Genomic DNA, 16,919 nt, shown 5'->3' with positions numbered 1-16,919 from the left:
CCTAAGTATCCCCTCAGTTTACCACTTTTAATTTCTTCAAAATAGAAGCCCTTACTATCTAGACATTCATCCTGCATCGATACTGTTGCTGTCAATGAATTCATCCTTCTTAGTCTGCACAGCGTCAATGAGGAAGTTGTAGTTAATGATAAACTTTGTTTTTCCCTTATGTTCAGGCACCTAAAATTGTGCCTGATGAAGTCAGAATTTCTTTGCAATTTGTTTTCTAGCATGAGTTTCAGGGGTAAGTCTAAATCTCCCTCACTTTATTCAGTGGAATTTTCTGTAATTTATATGCAAAAAGAATCTTTGTGAAACAAATCTTAATTTTTCTAGCACCTTCCAGGATAAAATCTGAGATTTGTCTCATAGACAAAATCTCAATGATGCTAGAAACTTTTAGTGAGTCATTAATATGATGTTAAAATGAATCACTATTCAATCTCTTTTCACAGATTCTGCACTACTCTGTTTCAGTTTTTTAATAGGCCTTGGGAAGTATTTCTCCAGTTATATTTTAAACCTCTTGTCTGAGTTCACAAATATTTATTTTTAAGGATTTGTTTTCTTCAGTGAGATTTTTTTTTTCCAATTTGGTCATTGTAGATTTAAATTTTTCTTCTACTTCTCTAATTTGGCTTTTAAAATCTTTCTTGAGCTCCTCCAAGAATGCTTTTTGGGCTTGAGACCAGTTCATATTTCCTTCTGTGGCCTCTAGTGTAGATACAGAGTCCATGGTGTCTCCTGAAAGTGATTCTTCTCATTCACAATAATAGGATTCAGTTGTCTTTGGTCTTGCCTTTGCAAGTTGCTTCTGGCCCATTGTAAGTGCCTATTTCCTGAACTTTAAAGTTTATTTCTGCTCCTGGGGTACAGAGGGCTTTGACCCAAGCTTCTCAGGCTAAGAACTAGGGGCTTGGTTGTTGACTTTGTGTGCTATAACCTCTGGATATCTAGATTGAGGCCAAGGCCAGGACTTTCAGTATTTCCCCTGAGAAACTTGAGGCTCACAAAGTAATCTGTTGGGGAGGGGTGGTCTGGCCCCTTCAGATTTCTGCCTCTATGCCCCTGAGCTACAGCTCAGGCAGACTCAGCAGCTGGCAGCCAGCAGAGCTTGTGTCCATAGATTCTCCTGGTGGTGCTAAGGCCTACCTGGGCTTGTGTTGTTAGTGCTTTCTGACTCTACCACCCTGGGCTTCTGGATCTCCTGCTTGTCAGCTGGGTTGGGGCTTGCTGGGACCCCTCCTGCCCTTCACTTCAGACTCCTTAATGCCTCAGTTGCACCCTTTCTCAATGACTCCTGAACCTGAGGCTATTTCAACTATTTCAGGATTTTACTCTGGGTGGAGACATTTATCTCTGGGTTTTCTGGGTCTGGGAGGAGTTAGCTGAGCAGCTAGTGTTTACTTTGCCATCTTGGCTTCTGGAAATTCAGGTAGATGATTTTTAAACTTCCAGCCTGTGGGCTGATAGCCCCAGGAGAAGCTGCTGTCCCTGCTGCAGGCCCTGTGCTTTCTCTTACCCAGCTCCAATGGATCATCCCATCCTGTGGTGAAAAAGCTTCTAATCACCATTGGGGTGTGTGAGTCCTCTGGCTGGGGCTCCTTCTCACTCTGCTTTAGTCTGCTCTCTAGTCCATGCTAGTGTGGCCATGCTCCCCCTGACCAGACCCACATGGGCACTTTCCTGGACTGTATTCTGCCACACTCCGTCTCCCAATGGATTCTGTCACTCTAAAATCCATTCAGATTCACTTTTTAAAGTTTAGTGATGGAATTCATGGAGGAGTTTAGAAAAATTACTGCTTCCTTTCTGCCATCTTGGCTTCACCCCCCCCCAAATTCTGTTTTTTAAGGCATTCTTCTCCTCATTAGTTCCTTGGGCCTATTTTGCCATCTGGGTGGGTCTATTTTTGAAGGTGTTATCTTTTTCAGTATTTTTTGGCTCTCCTTTAGTAAGCTGTTGACTTGTTTTTCGTGAATTTCTTGCATCACTATCATTTCTCTTCCCAGTTTTTTTCTACCTTTCTTACTTGAGTTTCAAAGTTGTTTTTGAGCTCTTTAATGGCCTGTGAGCAATTCATATTGTCCCTTTTTCTGAGTGGGTGTTTTGATCATCTTTGTCACCAAAGTAAGATTCTATAGTCTGAGTTTTTCTCTGCTGTTTGCTCATTTCCTCAGCCAGTTCTTTGACTTTTTAACTCTTAGTTAAGGTAAGGCTCTGCTTCTGGTGTTGAGGGTATACTCCTCCAAGCTTCAGGGGTTTTGTGCAGCTGTTTTCAGAGATACTTCTAGGAATCTGTAATATTTCATTTCTTCCAAGGTGGTATGATCAAAGGAGATCATACCTTCCTGCCTTGGAACTCTGAGGATGTTTCCCTCTATTCCCTTTATACAAGCTCCACTATGCCATTGCTTCTCCTCACCCCAGGGACACTACCCAGGATGACAACCCAGATCAAAGCAGGAGAATCCTTCCTCAGTGCCAGCAAAAGGATCTCTGCAATTCCTTTCTCATCACCTGTTCAATTCCCCCAACATCAGTGGACAAAGAGCCCAGGAAGCAGCCACCACTGTTCTTTGTCTGGGGCCAGACTATGCTCCTCTCTTACACAGGCCCAACAGACCTTCCTACTAACCTTCTAAGTTGTCTTTGGTGTTTGTGGGTTGAGAATTCTGGAAACCACCACAGCTGCCAGTGATTCTGAACCCTAAGGCCTGCTCTAGGTTTGGTTAGACCAGGTCTACACTCATGCATTTGGTGCTAGACTGGGTTCCTCTCCCTGCCTGGTGAAAGGGACCTTTCCTGTCTACCTTTCTGGTTGTCTTGGGCTAGAGATTTATTTCACTCTGTCATTTTGTGTTTTGTGCTGCTCTAGAATTTGTTTTGAGTCATTGTTTACAGGTATTTGGAGGGCTTGGGGAAGATCTCAAATAAGTCCCTGCTTTTACACTGCCATCCTAATGTCTATTATTGCCTTTATAGATCTCGTGTCATTGCCCCCACATTGCCTTATTCATAGAAATATCCATTTATGAAGGGAGTAATTTGGATAGAAGCAGTGACCTATGGCAGGAGTTTTCCAATATCTTAAATCATAACATTCATTTCTCTCTTTATTCAGTCTCCTCTTTATTGTTCATTCCATCTCATCTTGGGGTCCATGACTCATCTTCCATTCACACACCACCACACACATTTTGGGGTGTCAGCCATCCCTTAGGACCCTTCATTTGCTCTCCTCTTGGGATGAGATGCCTACAAAAGCATTACACCATCATATAAGATGGTGGCTCAATGCACACACTTTTACCCCCAATTAAACCCATCATTTAATCTCCATCTCCCATACCAGGTAATCATCCCACATTTCCCCCATTACAATGCTCTTCAATAAGGTCCCCCTCCCCCTTTTCTCCTTAAGCACATCCCCAATCACTTGCTTCTAGATTCCCTCCTCAGTCTTTTGCTCCTCTCCTTCTCACTACTGCACAGATATATGAAGAAGTTGAGTCATTGAAATGAACTTGCACTTTACATACTTTCAAGTATTGTATAAAGTAGATGAGATAATGTCCCAGATGTTTTTGGCCATAGATAAAGCAATTACTTAGGAGAAAATGTTTAATATTAAACATTTTTATCTTTTAAAAAAGGGAGAAAAAACAGATTAATGAAATGCAACTAAAAATACTAGAAAATCAACATATTTCTAAAAAATAGTTAAACACCAAAATAAATATTTGAAAATCAAGGAAGAAAGTAACAAAACTGAAAGGAAAAGAAAAATCTTTGAATTAATAAATAAAACTAAGATATTTTTTTCCAAAATAAATTAGACAAAGCATTAGGTGATATGAATTTTTTTTTAAGAAGTTGGGGTTAAGTAACTTGCTCAAGGTTACACGGCGAGTTATTTCTGGGTGTGATGCTAAGTATCTGAGCCCGGATTTGATCCCCAGGTCATCCCGACACTGGAGCTGGTGGTCTTACTCACTGAGCCACTTGCCTGCCCCTAAGCAATTGGGATTAAGTAACTTGCTCAAAGTTACACGGCCAGATGTTTCTGCATGAGTAATGTGTCTGAGCCTGGATTCGAAGCACATGTCATCCCAACACTGGAGCCGGTGGTCTTACTCGCTGTGCTACCTGGCTGCCCCTCATATGAATACTTTAAAAGAGGAAAATCAAAATTAATAGTATCAAAAAAGAAAAAGGAGAATCAATGGAATATAAAGAATGAATGATATATTTCCCAAACTATATGCTGATCAAAGCAATCACTTAAATGAAATAAAATTGACATTTACAAAAAATATAAAGCCTAAGACGTACGTACTAGGAAAGAAAATTTAAACAATGCAATGAAAGAGAAAGAAATGGAATGGCCTAGCTCAATTCTTAAAAGCAAACTTTACAAAAAAACATCAAAAACAACCTAAGAACAAGATTGATTCACAAGTGGTGTCTATCAAGCATTTGAAAAACAACTGCAATATTACACAGTTTGCCAAAAGCAGTTTTAAAAAGAATTTCACTAAATTTCTTCTATGATACAAATACAGTCTTTTTTTTTGATTAAACTTTAATTTATTAATTTGTTTCCTTTTAGTTTACAGGATTCAATTCCACAATTCCTTGAATTTCACATTTTGTCCCCCTCCTTCCCCTCCCCCCGCCATGGCATCTTATAATCAAGTATAGGATCTGTAAATACTTTCACATTATACAATGGTCAGGTTATAAGGATGGATTGTACCAGCTGGAATGAAAAATGGTAAAGAGGACATAAAATCAAAGAAGAGAACGAAAAGATCAGGTATTTTGCTTCCACCTGGATATAAATTTAGTTCTTTCTAGTTCTTTCTCTGGATGCACGTTTTTCTCTCCATCATGCGTCTTTTGGGATTGACTTATATCCCTGCATTGTTGAGAAGAGTCCAGTCTATCAAAGTTGGTCATCACACATACGTTGTGTCTGTAATTGTGTACAAATTCCTCCTGATTCTACTCTTCTCACTCAGCATCAGTTCTTTTAAGCCTTTCCAGGTAAATATGAAGACCTCCTGCTCCCCGTTTCTTATAGCGCAATAGTATTCCATAACATGCATATACCACAACTTGTTCAGCCATTCCCCAATTGATGGGCACCCCTTAATTTCCAATTCTTTGCCACAACAAAAAGAGCTGCTATAAACATTTTTGTATGTATGGGTCTTTCTCCCATTTCTATGATATCTTTGGGATATAACCCTAGGAGTGGTATTGCTGGATCAAAGTGTATGAAAGTATTTATAGCCCTTTGGCCATAATTCCAGATTGCTCTCCAGAAAGGCTGGATCAGTTCACAACTCCACCAACAATGCATTAGTGTTCCAGTTTGCCCACATCCTCTCCAGCATTTGTCATTTTCCTGTTTTGTCATCTTAGCCAATCTGACTGGTGAGATGTGGTACCTCAGAGTTGTTTTGATTTGCATTTCTCTAATCAATAGTGAATTAGAGCCTTTCTTCATGTGCTTATAGATAGCTTTAATTTCTTTCTCTGAAAACTGCCTGTTCATATCCTTTGACCATTTATCAATTGGGGAATGACTTGTATTCTTATAAATTTGACTCAATTTTCTGTATATTTTAGAGATGAGTCCTTTGTCAGAGACATAGGTTGTAAAGATTCTTTCCCAATTTCCCACCTCCCTCTTAATCTTGGTTACATTGGCTTTATTTGTACAGAAATTTTTCAATTTCATGTAGTCAAAATTATCCATTTTACATTTTATAATGTTCTCTAATTCCTGTTTCGTCATAAAGTCATTCCCTCTCCACAAGTCTGATAGGTAAACTATTCCTTGTTTTATCAGACTGCTTACAGTATCAACCTTTATACCTAGATCATGAACCCATTTAGACTTGATTTTGGTATATGGTGTTAGATAATGGTCTATGTCCAGTTTCTGCCATACTATATTCCAGTTTTCCCAGCAGTTTTTGTCAAATAGTGAGATCTTATCCCAAAAACCAGGGTCTGGGGGTTTATCAAACAATACATTACTGTAGTCATTGACTTCTGAATATCGTGTGCCTCATCTATTCCATTGATCCACTTCTCTATTTCTAAGCCAGTACCAGGTAGTTTTGATGACTGCTGCTTTATAGTACAGATTGAAATATGGTAAAGCTAGTCCACCTTCCCTAGAATTTTTTTTCATTAATTTGCTTTATATTCTGGACCATTTATTCTTCCAGATCTATTTTTTCTAACTCTATAAAGTAGTTTTTTTGGTAAATTAATTGGTATGGCACTAAATATATATTTAATTTAGGTAAAATTGTCATTTTTATTATATTAGCTCGACCCAGCCATGAGCAATTGATATTTTTCCAATTAGTTAGATCTAACTTTATTTGTGTGAAAAGTGTTTTGTAGTTACGATCATACAGGTCCTGAGTTTGTTTTGGCAGGTAGATTCCCAAATATTTTATAATGTCTACAGTAACTTTAAATGGGATTTCTCTTTCTCTTCTTGCTGTTGAATTTCATTGGAAATATATAGGAATGCCGAGGATTTATGTGGGTTTATTTTATATCCTGCAACTTTGCCAAATTTATTTATTGTCTCAAGCAATTTTTTACTTGATTCTCTAGGATTCTCTAAGTATATCATCATATCATCTGCAAAGAGTGATAGCTTGGTCTCTTCTTTGCCTAACTTGATTCATTTGATTTCTTTTTCTTCTCTAATTGCTACTGCTAACATTTCTAGTACCAGATTGAATAAGAGGGGTGATAGTGGACACCCTTGTTTCACCCCTGATCTTATGGGAAATGCTTCCAGCTTCTCCCCATTACATATAATACTTGCTGATGGCTTTAAATAGATGCTACCTATTATTTTAAGGAAGGCTCCATTTATTCCTATACTTTCTAATGTTTTTAATAGGAATGGATGTTGTATTTTGTCAAAAGCTTTTTCTGCATCTATTGAGATGATCATGTGGTTTCTGCTAATTTTATTGTTGATATGCTCAATTATACTGATAGTTTTCCTAATATTAAATCATCCTTGCATTCCTGGAATAAATCCTACCTGATCAAAGTGTATTATTCTTGAGATAAGTTACTGTTGTCTTTTGGCTAGTATTTTATTTAGAAGTTTTGCATCTATATTCATGAGGGAGATTGGTCTATAATTTTCTTTCTCTGTTTTATCTCTTCCTGATTTAGGTATCAGTACCATATTTGTGTCATAAAAAGAATTTGGTAGGACTCCTTCACTAATTTTCCCAAATAATTTGTAGAGTATTGGAATCAACTGTTCTTTAAATGTTTGATAGAATTCACTAGTGAATCCATCTGGCCCTGGAGATTTTTTCCGAGGGAGGTGACTGATGGCTTGTTCAATTTCTTTTTCTGAGATGGGATTATTTAAGTAATTTACTTCTTCTTCAGTTAATCTGGGCAACTTGTATGTTTCTAAATACTCATCCATTTCCCTAAGATTGTCAAGTTTATGTGCATACAATTGGGAAAAATAATTCCTAATTATTGTTTTGATTTCCTCTTCATTGGAGGTAGATTCACCCTTTTCATTTTTGATACTCATAATTTGGTTTTCTTCTTTCTTTTTTTTTTTATCATATTGACTAAGGGTCTATCAATTTTGTTGGTTTTTTCATAAAACCAGTTCTTGGTTTTATTTATTAGTTCAATAGTTTTCTTAATTTCAATTTTATTAATCTCTCCTTTAGTCTTCAATATTTCTAGTTTAGTATTTAATTGGGGATTTTGAATTTGTTCTTTTTCTAGGTTTTTTAATTGCATGCCCAATTCGTTGAGCTCCCTTTTCTCTAATTTAGTCACATATGCACTCAGGGATATAAAACTTCCCCTAAAACTGCCTTTAATGCATCCCACAGATTTTGGTATGTTGTCTCATTATTATCATTCTCTTGAATGAAATTACTGATTGTTTCTATAATTTCTTGTTTGACTCACTCATTCTTTAGGATTAAATTGTTTAATTTCCAGTTAGTTTTTAGTCTGTCTTTCCCTGGCCCTTTATGGCATATAGTTGTTATTGCATTATGATCTGAAAACGATGCGTTTAATATTTCTGCCTTACTGCATAGAATTGTGAGTTTTTATGCCCTAGAACATGGTCAATTTTTGAGTATGTGCCATGAACCGCTGAGAAGAAAGTATATTCCTTTTTATCCCCATTCGGTTTTCTCCAGAGATCTATCATACCTATCCTCTCTAAAATCCTGTTCACCTCCTTAACTTCTTTCTTGTTTATTTTGAGATTGGATTTATCAAGTTCAGATAGGGGGAGATTAAGGTCTCCCACTAGTATAGTTTTGCTATCTATTTCTTCCTCTAATTCCTTTACCTTCACCTCTAGGAATTTGGAAGCTACACCACTTGGTGCATATATGTTAAGTAGTGATATTGCTTCATTCTCGATGGTGCCTTTTAACAGGATATAGTTTCCTTCCTTATCTCTTTTAATTAGGTCAATTTTTGCATTTGCTTTATCTGAGATAAGGATTGCTACCCCTGCTTTTTTTTACTTTAGCTGAGGCATGATATATTTTACTCCAACCTTTTACCTTTACCTTGTGTGTATCCCTGTTTCAGATGCGTTTCTTGTAAACAGCATATTGTAGGATTATGATTTCTAATCCATTCAGCTATCCTTCTCCATTTTATAGGAGAGTTCATTCCATTCACATTTACAGTTATGATTGTTATCTGTTTCTTTCCCCTTATCCTATTCCTGCCCCTGTTAATGTTCATATTTTTCCTCCCTTCTCCCTTCCCCCCCTTAATAGTTTTCCTTTTGACCACTGCCTCCCTCAGTGTTCCCTTTTCGGCCCCCCTCCCTTTTCCTCCCCTTTTCCCCTTACTACTTCCCTCTCTACAAACCACTCCCACCCCCCTTTTGTAACCCTTTCCCCCTCCTACTACCTGTAGGATATTGTTATACTTAATGAGGTATGCTATTTTTTCTTCGCATCAAGAATGACAGGAACATATCTCATGCAAAGCTCCTCTCCCTCCCCTCTTTCCCTCTAAAATGATGTGTGTTCTCCTTGTTTACCTTTCTAAGTCACTGTTGCTTCTTGTAATTGGAGGTTGAATTTTCCATTGACTTCTGGCTTTTTTATCTGGAACTCTGTTATATCATTGAATGACCATCTCTTTGCCTGGAAGTATATGCTCAGTCTCGCTGGGTATGTGATCCTTGGTTGTAATCCAAGCTGTTTTGCCTTCCTGAAAATTGTATTCCACTGCCTCCGATCTTTCAGTGTGGAGGCTGACAAATCCTGTGCAATCCTCACTGTGGACCCTCGATATTTGAATTGTTTCTTTCTGGCCACTTGAGTATTTTCTCTTTTATCTGGTAGTTCTGGAGTTTGGCCACAACATTTTGAGGATTTTTAAGTTTGGGATCTCTTACAGCAGGTGTCCGGTGGATTCTGTTGATTTCTATTTTCCCCTCAGGTTCAAGTATCTCAGGGCAGTTTTCCTTAACGACCTCTTGGAGAATGTTGTCCAGGCTCATTTTTTCATCATAATTTTCTGGTAGGCCTATGATTCTCAGATTATCTCTCCTGGATCTGTTTTCCAGGTCAGTTATTTTTTCTTTGAGGTATTTTACCTCTTTTTCTTATTTTTCATTTTTGTTGTTTTGCTTGGCTACTTCTTGGTTCCTCATAGAGTTATTTGTTTCCATTTGTTTAATTCTGGTTTTTAGCAAATCATTTTCCTTGGTTAATTTTTGAAGCTCCTTTTCCATATCATACACTTTTCTTTTTAGAGAAATGTTTTCCTCATTATAATGCTTTTCGAATTCTGCTGTTTTCGTTTTGAGAGAATTATTCATTTTCTCTTCTATCTCTCTCATTTTGCTTTCAAAGTTCCTTTTGATCTCATCTAGGAGAGCCTTCTGTGCTTGGGATCCATTCCCTGTTGAAGTTTCAGCTGTGGGTGTGGAGTCCACATTGTCTCCCTCTGAGGTTGGTTCCTCCCTCTGAGGATAGTAGGACTCTAGAGTCTTTGTCTTTGTAGTCTGCTTTCTACCCATTTTGAGGCAGGGTCCTAACCACGCCCTTCCTCTAGGATCCCAAGCCTTTACTGTAGAGGGTTTTGCCCTGGACAATAGTTACTATATTTTCTGGGTGAGAGGGGGGTTTGGAGCAAGTGGGGTTCACTCTGTCATCCTCATCTTTGGAGGTCCTGAAAGGGGCTTTTTTTTTTTTCAAAGATTTCTGGGCTATGAAGTGGTAGCCCCAGGAGTGTTTGCTGTCCAGTATAGGGGCCCCTGTCTTTGCTTCTTACCTTGCTCTTTCCAGTCCCAGCCCTTTGGTGATAGGTCTGGTAGTGGACCTTGTGGTTGGTGGGAAGACTTGCCCTCGGAGTTGATCAGGCCCCTTCCTGGCCTGCATCCGCCGCCGCGCCTTCCCGGCCCGCATCCGCCGCGCCTACCCGGCCGCTGCACCTTCCCGTGCAGGCCGCCGCGCTGTCGACAAATACAGTCTTGATACCTAAAATAAGGTTGTCAAACAAAAATAATAGAATAATATATCTAATGCAAGTTATGTCAATTAAAAATTTGCTAATAAGGAAGCATTAACAGCATATCCTAAAGATTATATATTTTGACTGTATTGATTTTTACTAAGATCTACTTTGAGAAATTTTTTTGAGAAAAGTATCTTTAAAAAGTTGAATTGATAAGTTCCAGGGAGGGGGTAGAATTGCCTAAATTTTTCTTCAAATTCTATGGTACAGGGTAGAAGTTAAGTATTTTTTCTCCCCCTTTACTGGTTTCTCAAGATTGTTGGCCTCCGTTTGTTCTTTCCCCCCCAAAATTGTGGAAAAATGAGCATTTCAAAGAGATCATAGAGAATATCTTGGTCTAAACATCACGAAACAATTTTAATCAGATGTTTTCTGAACTGTATTTTTTATGGAAATAAGAAGTAATCAAACTGCAGTGAGGGCTTATTTTCAGTTTGAAGTCTTGGAATGATATGGGAGAATATTTTTGCAGGAAGTCTTGAATTTGTAGGCACACTTTTTGCAAGAGACAATGGAATTGCATGTTTTTGTTGGAGTGCATATATGCAATAAGATTAAAAAATTTTTTTTTAAATTTTTCAAATGGTTTATTAACTTCTGATTTACATCATTTGTTTCTGCCAGATTTTGAGTTACAAATTTTCTCCTCATTTTTCCCCTACCCACCTCCCCAAAATAGTAGTCCCACAGGCTATCCCCTCCTGCAATCTGCTCTCTCCCATATTTTCTCCCATACCTCTTTTGACTTTTCCAGTAGTGCAAGGTGGATCTCTATGCCCTAGTGCCTGTATATCATATTTCCCAATTACATGTAAAATAGTATTAATAATTGTATATATTTAAACATTTGATTTTAAAACTGAATTCCAGGTTCATTCGCTTCCTCCCTTGTCACCCACTCTTACTGGGAAGATAAGCATTTCAGTATAAGTTGTACATGTGTGGCTAATGCAAAACAATAACATAGTAGATATATTGAAAAAGACTGACTATATTTCCCTCCCTCCTATCTCACCTCCCACTTGTTCTATTCTCTACTTTGATTCTGTCCCTTTTCAAAAGTGGGTGCTTCCAACTTGCCCCCCCCCAGCCTGACCTCCCTTCCATTATGCCCCCCTTTTATCCCCTTCCCCCCCTACTCTCCTGGAGGGTGAGATACCCTATTTAGTGTGTATTTCATTCTCACCCCAGCCAAATTTAATGGGAATAAGGCTGACCCATTCCTTTTTGCCTTCCTATTCTTGCTCTCTATTGTAACCATTTTCCCTTGCCTCTTCTATATGCCATTCTGTCTCTCCCCATCTCCTCTCATTATATTCCTCTCTCACCTCTTAATTTCACCTTTTAAGTATCATCCCTTCCTGTTAAATTGGTCCTGTGCCCTCTATCTATGTATACCTGTAAACATATATACGCACATTCTCACATGTATTCATATGCCCATATACCCTCATATATAGACAGACATATATATTTCTATTCCCTTCAACTATTTTCATACTGAGGAAAGTTTCATTAGTTACAATTATAGTTTTTCCATGTAGGAATGTTAATAGTTCTACTTTGATAAGTTTCTTATGATTTCTTTTTCCTGTTTACCTTCTCATGCTTCTCTTGCTTCTTGTATCTGAATGTCAAAATTTCTATTCAACTCTGGTTTTTTCCATCAAGAATGCTTGAAAGTCCTCTATTCCACTGAATGACCATATTTTCCCCTGAAACATGATACTCAGTTTTGCTGAGTAGGTGATTCTTGGTTTTAATCCCAGCTCCTTTGACCTCCGGAATATCATATTCCAAGCCCTTCTATCCCTCAGTGTAGAAGCTGCCAGATCCTGGTTTATCCTCATTGTGTTTCCACAATATTCAAATTGTTTCTTCCTAGCTGCTTGTAATATTCTCTAATTGATCTGGGAATTCCAGAACCTGGCTATGATATTCCTAGGAGTTTTCTTTTGGGGATCTTTTTCAGGAGGTGATTGGTGGATTTTTTCAACCTCTATTTTGCCCTCTGTTTCTAAAACATCAGGGCAGTTTTCTTTGAGAACTTCCTGGAGTTTGATTTCTACTTTCTTACTTTGATCATGGCTTTCAGGTTGTCCAATAATTTTTAAATTATCTCTCCTGGATCTATTTTCCAGGTCAGTGTTTTTTTCCCATGAGATATTACACATTGCCTTTTATTCTTTCATTTGTTTGGATCTCTTTAACAGCATCTTGATTTCTCATGAAGTCATTAGCTTCCATTTGCTCCAATCTGATTCTGAAGCAATGATTCTTCTCAGTGAGCTTTTCAGATTCTTTTTCCATCTGGCAAATTTGGCTTTTTAAGGCATTCTTCTCCTCATTGCCTTTTTGAGCCTCTTTTTCCATTTGAGTTAGTCTGTTTTTTAAGGTGTAATTTTCCTCAGTCAAGCTGTTGACTCTCATTTCATAATTTTCTTGTATCATTCTCATTTCTCTTCCCAATTTTTCCTCCATGTCTCTTATCTCCTTCTTAAGGTCCTCTATGGCCTGTGACCAGCTTATATTTTCCTTTGAAGCTTTTGGTGCAGGAGTTCTGACTTCAGTGTCTTCCTCCTGTTCCATGCTTTGCTCCTTTTTGTTCCCAAAATAGGAGTCTAATGTTGGAATCTTCTGTCTGCTTTGTTTCCTTTGCCTGGTCATGTTGCTCCCCAGTCACTTGACCCCTGGGCTTTTTGCCACAGTAGGGCTCTGCCAACAGACAGGGGAGCTTTCCTCCCAAACGCTGGGTTTTTTTCAGCTGCTGGAGCTATTAGTTTCGTGTCCTCTCTGAGGCATCCGCATGCTCTGGCAAGCTGGATACACACCCCAGGACCTCCAGCCTAGACTGCAATCCAGATCCAAGCAGGTTAAATTAATAGAGATTATTCCTCAGACTGGTTACTTTTTCTCCCTACTTTCTGCAGGCCAGGAGCTGAAGCTGCCACATGGTGCTGGCTGGCTGTGCTGGGCATCTCAGCGGCTTCTCACCCTGGGGATAAAAGCCAACGTACTCCCTCTTACTGGGTCCCAAAGTCCAGACTGCACTGACCTCTCACTTTGTCCTTTGCATCTGTGTATTGATAATTCTGGAAACAGCCTATTAAATCCGACCTACCCTGAGACTAAAACCTGCAGCTCCCGGGTATGCTGGTCGATTCCTGTCGGCCTACAGGGCTGTTCTTAGTGGGAGGTTAGCTTCTCTGTGTCATTTTGTGGGTTTTGCAGCTCTAAAGTTTGTTCAGAGTCCCCTTTTTACATTGATTGGGGAAGGTTGAAGCTTGAGCCGCTTAGACATCCTCCTTCTCCTCCACCCCCTAGCCATGTTCTATGCAATAAGATTTTTAAAGGTGGTGTGTGCTTTGAGAAATGAAAATGCATTTTTAAGAGTTTAAATACCTTACAAATGAAGAGGAATATAAACACCACTTACTTCCACCTCTTCAAGACAAGTGAAAAATAAAAGTTTCTTAAGTCTGTTTTTTCCATTGTCCACCTTTGAAATTGTTTTGGTTGAATCCATAATCATTACATAGAGTAAAAATCTGTGAATGGAGGGAAAAGTTTAGGTGTGATATTTTGTCTGAAACTTGTTTCATATTTTATTTCTAATAGGATCAACTCACCATTTAAAATGTGATTATCTGTTATTAAAATTGTAGAATAGTGTCAACATGTACAGATATGTATATATTTATGGACAAGTTTATCCCAAAGAAGAGATAGAGTTAGACACTTCCTCTCTACTATGCAGAAGTGCTTTTATATGGGTATGGAACATAGTATATAATTTCAGACTGTTTTTAATGTGATTGGTTTTACTGAATTTTTTTCCTTCTTCTTCTTCCTCCTTTTTTTTGTTCTTTGTTGTAAGGGAAAACTCTCTTAGGTGAGGAAAAGGAATGAATATAGTAAGTAATGCAGATATATACAAAGAAAATATATCAATAAAAGAATTTCTTTAAAAAATGGACTCAATACATGCCAGAAGAATTTCAATTGAGCAAAAATGAATAGGAAACAAAAATAAAACTGAGAAACAAATGGAGAATAAAGAAGAACTTAAAAAACCCCCAAAAGCTATTTTTTCATATTTGTCCCTATTGTTAGAGCCTCTCAACCCACACAAACTCCCCAGCAAATGTCACCCTCATAAAAAGCATGTGTAGTTCAGAAATGTAGATCAACATATTGCCCATGTCTGAGAATCTATATCTCATTCTATATCGCTAGTCCATTGGATTCATCAGTCTTTTAAAGTCACTATTATTTGTTGTTTTATTTATAATTGCAAAAAACTGGAAGCAACCTATATATTCAATAATAGGAGAATAGCAAACCGGTGACAAGTTCACTTAATATAAGGGAGTCTTATTATTATTTTTTAATTTTGTGTTTATTTTTAGTTTACACCATTCATTTCCACAAGATTTTGAATTACAAATTTTCTCCCCATCTTTCCCCTGCCCACCATCCCAAAACAGCGATCCCACTGAAACTCCCTCCCCCAGTCTGCTCTCTTCTATATCCTCCCCCATACTCCCTCTGAGTTTCCAGTATGCCAAGATGGATCTCTATGCCCCAGTGCCTGTATATCTTATTTCCTTGTTACATGTAAAATTATATATGTGTGTGTGTGTGTGTGTGTATGTGTGTGTGTGTGTGTGTGTGTGTTTTAGATATTTTATTTTAAAACTTTTAATTCTAGATTCTTTTCCTTCCTCCCTCCTCACCCACCCTGGGAAGATAAGCAATTCAATATAGCTTGTACATGTGTAGCTATGCAAAACATTTCTATAGTGGATATATTATGAAAGACTGACTATATTTCCCTTCATTCCATCCCATCCCAGACTTGTTCTATTTTCTACTTTGCTCCTATCCCTTTTCAAAAGTGAGTGCTTCCAACTTCTCTCCCCCCCAGCCTGCCCTGCCTTCTATCATCCCCCTTCTCATTTCCTTCCCCCCTCCTCTCCTGTAGGGTGAGATACCCTATTTAGTGTGTATGTCATTCCTTCCCTAAGCCAAATTCAATGATAGTAAGGTTGACTCATTTCCTTTTGCCTTCCTGTTCTTCCCCTCCATTGTAATAGTTTTCCATTGCCTCTTCTATAAGCTATAATTTGCCCCATTCTGTATCTCCGTATCTCCTCTCATATTCCTCTCTCACCTCTCAATTTCACCTTTTAAGTAACATGCCTTCCTATTCAATTGGTCCTGTGCCCTCTGTCTATGTATACCTGTTACACCCATATACCCTCCTATATAGACATATATATGCATATATATATACATCTATGTTAAATTTTTTTTAAATTTTTGGAGGGCAATTGGTGTTAAGTGACTTGCCCAAGGTCACACAGCTAGTTTGTTTGTGTGTGTGTGTGTGTTAAGTGTCTGAGGCCGGATTTGAAGCCAGGTCCTCTTGACTCCAGGGTCGGTGCTCTATTTACTGTACCACCTAGACTCCCCTAAGGGTATATTATTATATACTTAAGAAGCAATATGGTATAATGAATAGAAAGCTGGATTTGAAGTTTGAGGACCCTAGTTTAAACTCTGACTCTGCCACTTACTACTAATACAAGCTTTGCAAGTCACTTAAGGTCTCATTTCCTCATGTATCTGTGAATTAGAGTACTATCTAACATTTAGAAAATGGTTTAAGGTCTGCAAAGTGTTTGCTATATGCTGTTTTGGTCCTCACAAAACTCTGTAAGATAGGTATTATTATTCTCCCCATTTTATGGATGAGGAAGTTGAAACTGAATGAGGTCTGCATAGAAAACTGGAAATACCTTTATAAAATAATCCAAATGAGTGTGTGTGTGTGTGAAGAAAAACTAAAGGAATAGACAACAAGCATAAAAGAAAGAATGTTGATGAAAATGATAAATAATCCCAGTGAACACTTAGAAAGAATGACTATAAAGTTGCTATGATATTTTATTCACTGAAATTCATTTAAATGTAAATAGTTACAAGGAATGTTTAACTAGTCATATTGCTGTACAATATTAAGTTTGTCAGTCAATTCATTAAGAAAAACACTTTTCTCAGTCTAACCCTTCTAGAATTTTATTATGATTTTTGTATTGTGATTTTTTTCTGTTCCTTGAAAATGCAGTATTTACCTACTTTTTCTTGCAAAGACAGAAGGCATGTAATACTTTTGAATCCCAAAGTATGCCACCACCTTGCCAAGTTATTCCCTAACTGAAATTAAGAAAAGTAAGAAAGTAAAGGATGACCCATTAATGTTCGCAAAACAAAGGAATCCCTGATTCACCAGTACACAGACATTTAGGCAATAACCTTACACATATATCAAA

The 16,919-nt window shown here is 37.9% G+C and overlaps 2 pseudogenes; one reads left to right on the top strand and one right to left on the bottom strand.

Annotated features, from left to right (window-relative positions):
- The window catches only part of LOC138154808 (NXPE family member 4-like), a 362,284-nt pseudogene that overhangs the window by 49,944 nt on the left and 295,421 nt on the right, over positions 1–16,919 (top strand).
- LOC138154755 (NXPE family member 1-like) overlaps positions 10,426–16,919 on the bottom strand; it is a 34,825-nt pseudogene continuing 28,331 nt past the window's right edge.

This window comes from Petaurus breviceps, unplaced genomic scaffold (assembly GCF_028583685.1).
Source record: "Petaurus breviceps papuanus isolate PSGF00001 unplaced genomic scaffold, PetGlider_PUasm1.0 91133, whole genome shotgun sequence".
NCBI lineage: Eukaryota > Metazoa > Chordata > Mammalia > Diprotodontia > Petauridae > Petaurus > Petaurus breviceps.
The sequence above is the reverse complement of the archived record's forward strand: the minus strand, read 5'-3'. Positions and strand labels throughout refer to the sequence as shown.